General features: G+C 47.4%; 4 non-coding genes across 4 annotated transcripts; all 4 read right to left on the bottom strand.

Annotated features, from left to right (window-relative positions):
- Window positions 1–1,573: 1,573 nt before the first annotated feature.
- trnai-aau (transfer RNA isoleucine (anticodon AAU)) lies at window positions 1,574–1,647 on the bottom strand. Its single transcript has one exon. It is a non-coding gene; the product is annotated as a tRNA-Ile (tRNA).
- A 3,103-nt stretch (window positions 1,648–4,750) lies between these two features.
- On the bottom strand, window positions 4,751–4,824 carry trnai-aau (transfer RNA isoleucine (anticodon AAU)). Its single transcript has one exon. It is a non-coding gene; the product is annotated as a tRNA-Ile (tRNA).
- Window positions 4,825–5,627: 803 nt separating this feature from the next.
- On the bottom strand, window positions 5,628–5,701 carry trnai-aau (transfer RNA isoleucine (anticodon AAU)). Its single transcript has one exon. It is a non-coding gene; the product is annotated as a tRNA-Ile (tRNA).
- A 687-nt stretch (window positions 5,702–6,388) lies between these two features.
- On the bottom strand, window positions 6,389–6,478 carry trnar-ucu (transfer RNA arginine (anticodon UCU)). Its single transcript is given in 2 exon segments — window positions 6,389–6,424; window positions 6,442–6,478. It is a non-coding gene; the product is annotated as a tRNA-Arg (tRNA).
- Window positions 6,479–7,343: the final 865 nt, after the last annotated feature.

Genomic DNA, 7,343 nt, shown 5'->3' with positions numbered 1-7,343 from the left:
GGACCCCCTGCCAGTCCAAAATAGGTGACCTGAAAGACAATATTGTCAGTTACAAATGGTACAGTGCCTATAAATTATAAAGTTCATCTTCCTAAGAAGTTTATGTTTTACAGCACAGAATCAAAGTAGATTAAATGTGGTTTTTATGACAATAATTAACAGAAAAATCCCTTAATATCAAAGTAAAAACAGATGTCTACAAAGTTATCTAAATTAATTTAGATAATTAGATAATTACATATATTAAATACTAAATCAGGGCTCCAGACTGACTTGGGTCTTTGAATCTTGTTAAGCAAAATGAACGAGTGTTTAAGTCATTTCGTTCATCTGAGTTAAATTAAAATGTTATATTTTTAATAACCGAATTCCCCCGATATGTCTAGATAGGAGAAACCAATCGGCTCTACCTTTGGAGAAAGCATAACGTGTGTCATGTAAACCAATCATATAATGGCACCAACGTCAGTGGACAGCCTTCAGAGTTTTAATTTGATCAAAAACGTCGATTTTTACATTTTCTTTACACAATATACAAAATGTATTATTAAATTGTAATATATATTGATTATAGGCTAGTGGTAATTTCGAAAATGAGTCCTACCTGTCGCAACATTCTCTACACCGCCTTGTCTTATTTAACAGCATTTTTATCTTGGCAAACTCTACATATAGTTCACTACAAAAGTATACTCTTTAGTGTAAAAAATGTTGAAGATTAGTAGACAGGCTGTCGATTCATTAAATGATAAGCTTTTAAATTGGCTACCACAATTCTCAAGAGTATATCTAGCGCTTTATCAGCCAACCCACGATTTTAGCTTCCTTATAAATAAACATTACGTCGATATTATATGTGTAGAATGGTTTATAAATATGATGTTATATGTTAGATTATCAAAGATTTACTCACCGCTGTAGCAAGCTAGAAGTTCTACTGCTGTTCTGGTGGTTAATCTAGCAGCTCCAAAAGCCCGCCAAGTGTCGTCACTACATGTTGCAGTTAGTGCACATGTCTTGAAACTCAGAGCAGAGATGGTGTTTTTTTGTTGTTGTTGTTTTTTTTATCACAGTTCCCTTAACAACTTTAAGCTTGTTTGATTATATTAATTAAATCATTAATGACCAAATTTATTTAAATTTAATAGATTATTTAAAGAAACAAACAACCTCCATGCTGAAATCACCAAAGTTAAGAAGAAAAAAAGTGAATGTTGAAAAAAGCTAAATAAAATAAATAAATGAATAATAGGAATTTAAATTATAATGAAATACAATAAATAACATAAAGTTGACAGGGAAAGGGCATTACAACTGATCTTCCAAAGTTTATTTAGGGTTAGGGTTAGGATATAGGGATGAAAACCACCACGCTCATGCCAGATTGCCATAACTTTTGCCAGGAAGGTGGCAGAGGCATGAAAGCAAGCTCTACCCCCCCATTTTCAAGGGTGCTCTTTCCAATGGCGCCACCACTGAGTCTTTCCAAGGTCAGCGAGTGCCTCAACCCGATTGGCCCTCGTAAGAAGTGCTGTTTACATCTTAGAGACTCGGTGGCCTCAACACACTGCAAAGGCTCTGCTGGAATTTGAACCCAGGATCTCCTGTTTATTAGACAGGCACTTTAACCAACTAAGCCACAGTACCTTCTGCTACAAAGTCTCCATGGGAGGGTGACTCCAAAGAGAAAAACATCCAGAAGAGAGGTCATCGGATCAAGGAATAGGCCATGCTATTGAGAGCATGAAAGTGTTGTGTCATGTTGTGTCTCCAACACTCTGAGGTTACACTCTCTGTGGTAAGGAAATCAATTTCCCAAGAATTAAGAATTGAACACACTTTCAATAGGAGGTGTCAGGACCTCCTATCCTCAGGAGGGGCCAGATAGCACACTCACTGCCAGATAAGCACTGCTAAGATTTGAAACCAGGATATCTTGTTTATAAGAAATACACCTTGACCAGCTAAGCCACAGTACCCTGTTGGAAAAGTGCGTTAGCATGTCAGAGTTAGGGTTAGGATATATGCCGTTGAAACAATGTTTAATTGCGGCCAACTTGGACGGCCATGTTGACACGGGCGACAGCCGTTTGGACGCGGAGGTCGCGGGGTACGATATCTCGGGGACCCGGTGGGCTAGAGAGACGAGGCCGGGCTCGTTGGAAAGGTCTCGGGCGTGCCTTTCGAACGAGTCCAGTCTCTACCCGGTGGAACTTCCGGTTCTGGAGCTAGGGCCGTCTATCTTCAATTATATACCCAGCAGCAGGCTCAACGGCCGCGGCCGGTCACATTGGAAGGTCTCGGTCGCACCTTTTCTAGCAAGACCGTTCTGTACTCCGTACAGTCGTGAGTCAGGTGTCATTGGAAGCGTCTAGGTGAGACCTTTCCAACAAGCCCTGTCCCAAGGGCGTGAGACCCAGGGTTCGGGAGCTAGAGGCTCAAATGTGCAAAATGCTATCTCGGGCCCCCGAGGGGCTAGAGGGTCGGGGCTGGTGTCGTTGGAAAGGGCTCGTCGAGATGTGTAAGGGCCCCGAATTGGTGTCCCGGGGTCTCTCCGTTCCGGAGATACGGCCGTTGAAAGAGTCGTCCTCCGGAGAGGGTGTAATCCAAGGCCCGTATCTCTGAGACCCGGAAGACTACAGAGACGGGGCAGGGCTCAATCGAAGGGTCCCTTTGAGCAGTGTCGGATGAGCCTGTAACGGGGTCCGGGGTCGGTCCGGTTCGGGAGGTAGAGCCCCAAATGTAATCCATCACGTCCACGTGAAGGCTGGAGCGGCCACAGCTCCGCGCGACAACAGAGTAGGGAGGTGGGGGTTGGCTCCTCTGAAAGGACTCGGAAGGCCGGTTCGAACGCGACCAACCCGGAGTCTGTGCTTTGTCCGGTCCGGGAGATAGGTCCGTGGGACGTCGGGTGGTCCAGAGCCGCTGTATCCGGGACGGAACCACCCAGGAACCTGGTCTTGCTGCGGCCTTTCCAACGAGACCAACCTCGAGCCCATAGGTGGTCCCCTTCGGGATATATGGCCGGCGGAAGAATTGGTTTTTCATGGGATCCTATCTCTGGACCACGGGCCACCTGGGCTGGAGAGTTCAAAGGTGCTTCAACAGCAGGTAAGTGTGATGGGGACAGTGACAGTGTCATAAGCCGGGGTGTGTGACACCTGCCTGGGCATGGTCAACTTGCCCCAGGCCCCTGGATGTGCTGATACAACAGGTAAGTATGAAGGGTAGAGTGTCAGTGTTATAAGCCGGGGTGAGTGACACCTGTCTGGGCATGGACAACTTGCCCCAGGCCCCTGGAGGTGCTTAAAGAACCGGTAAGTGTGATGGGTAGAGTGTCAGTGTATTAAGCCGGGGTGAGTGACACCTGTTTGGGCATGGTCAACTTGCCCCAGGCCCCTGGAGGTGCTTAAAGAACCAGTAAGTGTGATGGGTATAGAGTCATTGTCATAAGTTGGGGTGAGTGACACCTGCCTGGGCATGGACAACTTGCCCCCAGGCCCCTGGAGGTGCTTAAAGAACAATTAAGTGTGATGGGTACAGAGTCATTGTCATAAGCCGGGGTGAGTGACACCTGCCTGGGCATGGACAACTTGCCCCCAGGCCCCTGGAGGTGCTTAAAGAACCAGTAAGTGTGATGGGTACAGAGTCATTGTCATAAGCCAGGGTGAGTGACACCTGCCTGGGTATGGACAACTTGTCCCAGGCCCCTGGAAGTGCTTAAAGAACCAGTAAGTGTGATGGGTACAGAGTCATTGTCATAAGCCGGGGTGAGTGACACCTGCCTGGGCATGGACAACTTGCCCCCAGGCCCCTGCAAGTGCTTAAAGAACCAGTAAGTGTGATGGGTACAGAGTCATTGCCATAAGCCGGGGTGAGTGACACCTGCCTGGGCATGGACAACATGCCCCAGGCCCCTGGATGTGCTGATACAATAGGCAAGTATGAAGGGTAGAGTGTCAGTGTCATAAGCCAGGGTGAGTGACACCTGCCTGGGTATGGACAACTTGCCCCAGGCCCCTGGAAGTGCTTAAAGAACCAGTAAGTGTGATGGGTACAGAGTCATTGTCATAAGCCGGGGTGAGTGACACCTGCCTGGGCATGGACAACATGCCCCAGGCCCCTGGATGTGCTGATACAATAGGCAAGTATGAAGGGTAGAGTGTCAGTGTCATAAGCCAGGGTGAGTGACACCTGCCTGGGTATGGACAACTTGCCCCAGGCCCCTGGAGGTGCTTAAAGAACCAGTAAGTGTGATGGGTACAGAGTCATTGTCATAAGTTGGGGTGAGTGACACCTGCCTGGGCATGGACAACTTGCCACCAGGCCCCTGGAAGTGCTTAAAGAACCAGTAAGTGTGATGGGTACAGAGTCATTGTCATAAGCCAGGGTGAGTGACACCTGCCTGGGCATGGACAACTTGCCCCCAGGCCCCTGGAAGTGCTTAAAGAACCAGTAAGTGTGATGGGTACAGAGTCATTGCCATAAGCCAGGGTGAGTGACACCTTAGGGTTAGGGTAGGTTAGGATATAGGGATGAAAACCACCATGCTCATGCCAGATTGCCATAACTTTTGCCAGGAAGGTGATAGAGGCACAAAAGCAAGCCCTACCCCCCCATTTTCGAGGGTGCTCTTTCCAGTGGTGCCACCACCAAGTCTCTATGAGGTCAGCAAGTGCCTCAACCTGATTGGCCCTCCTACAAAGTGCCATTTACATCTTAGAGACTCAGTGGCCACAACACACTACAAAGGCACTGCTGGGATTTGAACCCAAGATCTCCTGTGTATTAGGCAAGCACTTTAACCAACTGAGCCACAGCACCTTCTGCTGCAAAGTCTCCATGGGAGGTCATCAGATCAAGGAATAGGCCATGCTATTGAGAGGATGAAAGTGTTTGTTTGAGAAAAGAGTTTTGGTGGTCAGATAGACTTGTTTGTTGGCCAAGTGAGCTTAGCAAAATGACTAAGGCAGTGACTCTGTTGGGACTTGAATCCACAACCTTTGAATGGCCACATTTTGAAATTTAGAAGCCCAATGCGCTATCCATTGTGCCACAGAGCCCACATTGTGTGCATTGTTGTGTGTGGGATAGGAAAATGTAAAATCCAAGGCCTGGGTCCAATAAAGGGCCCAGGCCGGGTTGTGCACAGTCCTTCCCTCAACTGACCACTAAGAACCCACCCAAGAGCGGGAAAGGGACACAAACACAGCTCTTAGTAAAATAAAATAAAATAAAATAAATACATCCCAAAGGGGGTATTATTGTAAGGGTACCCCAGGTTAGGTTTAGGAGCTGATGTGGGTTAGGGTTAGGGATATAGGGATGAAAACCACCATGCTCATGCCGGATTGCCATAACTTTTGCCAGCAAGGGTTAGGGTTAGGTTAGGGTTAGGGTTAGGATATAGGGATGAAAACCACCATGCTCATGCCAGATTGCCATAACTTTTGCCAGGAAGGTGATAGAGGCACGAAAGCAAGCCCTACCCCCCCATTTTCGAGGGTGCTCTTTCCAGTGGTGCCACCACCAAGTCTCTATGAGGTCAGCAAGTGCCTCAACCTGATTGGCCCTCCTACAAAGTGCCATTTACATCTTAGAGACTCAGTGGCCACAACACACTACAAAGGCACTGCTGGGATTTGAACCCAAGATCTCCTGTGTATTAGGCAAGCACTTTAACCAACTGAGCCACAGCACCTTCTGCTGCAAAGTCTCCATGGGAGGTCATCAGATCAAGGAATAGGCCATGCTATTGAGAGGATGAAAGTGTTTGTTTGAGAAAAGAGTTTTGGTGGTCAGATAGACTTGTTTGTTGGCCAAGTGAGCTTAGCAAAATGACTAAGGCAGTGACTCTGTTGGGACTTGAATCCACAACCTTTGAATGGCCACATTTTGAAATTTAGGGTTAGGGTTAGGGTTAGGTTAGGGTTAGGGTTAGGATATAGGGATGAAAACCACCATGCTCATGCCGGATTGCCATAACTTTTGCCCGGAAGTTGATAGAGGAATGAAAGCAAGCCCTACCCCCCCATTTTCGAGGGTGCTCTTTCCAGTGGTGCTACTGCCAAGTCTCTATGAGGTCAGCAAGTGCCTCAACCCGATTGGCCCTCCTGCAAAGTGCCGTTTACATTTTAGAGACTCAGTGGCCACAACACACTACAAAGGCAGTGCTGGGATTTGAACCCAGGATCTCCTGTTTACTAGACAGGCACTTTAACCAACTAAGCCACAGCACCTTTTGCTGCAAAGTCTCCATGGGAGGTCATCGGATCAATGAATAGGCCATGCTATTGAGAGCATGAAAGTGTTTGTTTGAGAAAAGAGTTTTGGTGGTCAGATAGACTTGTTTGTTGGCCAAGTGTGATTAGCAAAATGACTAAGACAGTGACTCTGGTGGGACTTGAACCCACAACCTTTGAATGGCCACATTTTTCAATCTAGAAGTCCAATGCACTATCCATTGTGCCACAGAGCCCACATTATGCACCTTGTTGTGTCTCCAACACTCTGAGGTTACACTCTCTGTGGTAAGGAAATCAACTTCACAAGAATTAAGAATTGAACGCACTTTCAAAAGATGTCAGGACCTCCTGTCCTCAGGAGGGGCCAGATAGCACAGTCACTGCCAGATAAGCACTGCTAAGATTTGAAACCAGGATCTCCTGTTTATAAGAAAGGTACCTTAGGGTTAGGATATAGGGATGAAAACCACCATGCTCATGCCAGATTGGGGTTAGGGTTAGGATGGTTAGTTAGGGTTAGGGTATAGGGATGAAAACCACCATGCTCATGCCGGATTGCCATAACTTTTGCCAGGAAGGTGATAGAGGCATGAAAGCAAGCCCTACCCCCCCATTTTCGAGGGTGCTCTTTCCAGTGGTGCCACTGTTAGGTTAGGGTTAGGGTTAGGTTAGGGTTAGGTTAGGATATAGGGATGAAAACCACCATGCTCATGCCGGATTGCCATAACTTTTGCCAGGAAGGTGATAGAGGCACGAAAGCAAGCCCTACCCCCCCGTTTTCGAGGGTGCTCTTTCCAGTGGTGCCACCACCAAGTCTCTATGAGGTCAGCAAGTGCCTCAACCCGATTGGCACTCCTACAAAGTGCCGTTTACATCTTAGAGACTCAGCGGCCACAACACACTACAAAGGCACTGCTGGGATTTGAACCAAGGATTAGGTTAGGGTTAGGTTAGGTAGGGTTAGGATATAGGGATGAAAACCACCATGCTCATGCCGGATTGCCATAACCTTTGCCAGGAAGGTGATAGAGGCACGAAAGCAAACCCTACCCCCCCATTTTCAAGGGTGCTCTTTCCAGTGGTGCCACCACCGAGTCT

Source organism: Myxocyprinus asiaticus, chromosome 13 (assembly GCF_019703515.2).
Source record: "Myxocyprinus asiaticus isolate MX2 ecotype Aquarium Trade chromosome 13, UBuf_Myxa_2, whole genome shotgun sequence".
In the NCBI taxonomy this organism is placed as follows: Eukaryota; Metazoa; Chordata; class Actinopteri; order Cypriniformes; family Catostomidae; genus Myxocyprinus; species Myxocyprinus asiaticus.
The sequence above is the reverse complement of the archived record's forward strand: the minus strand, read 5'-3'. Positions and strand labels throughout refer to the sequence as shown.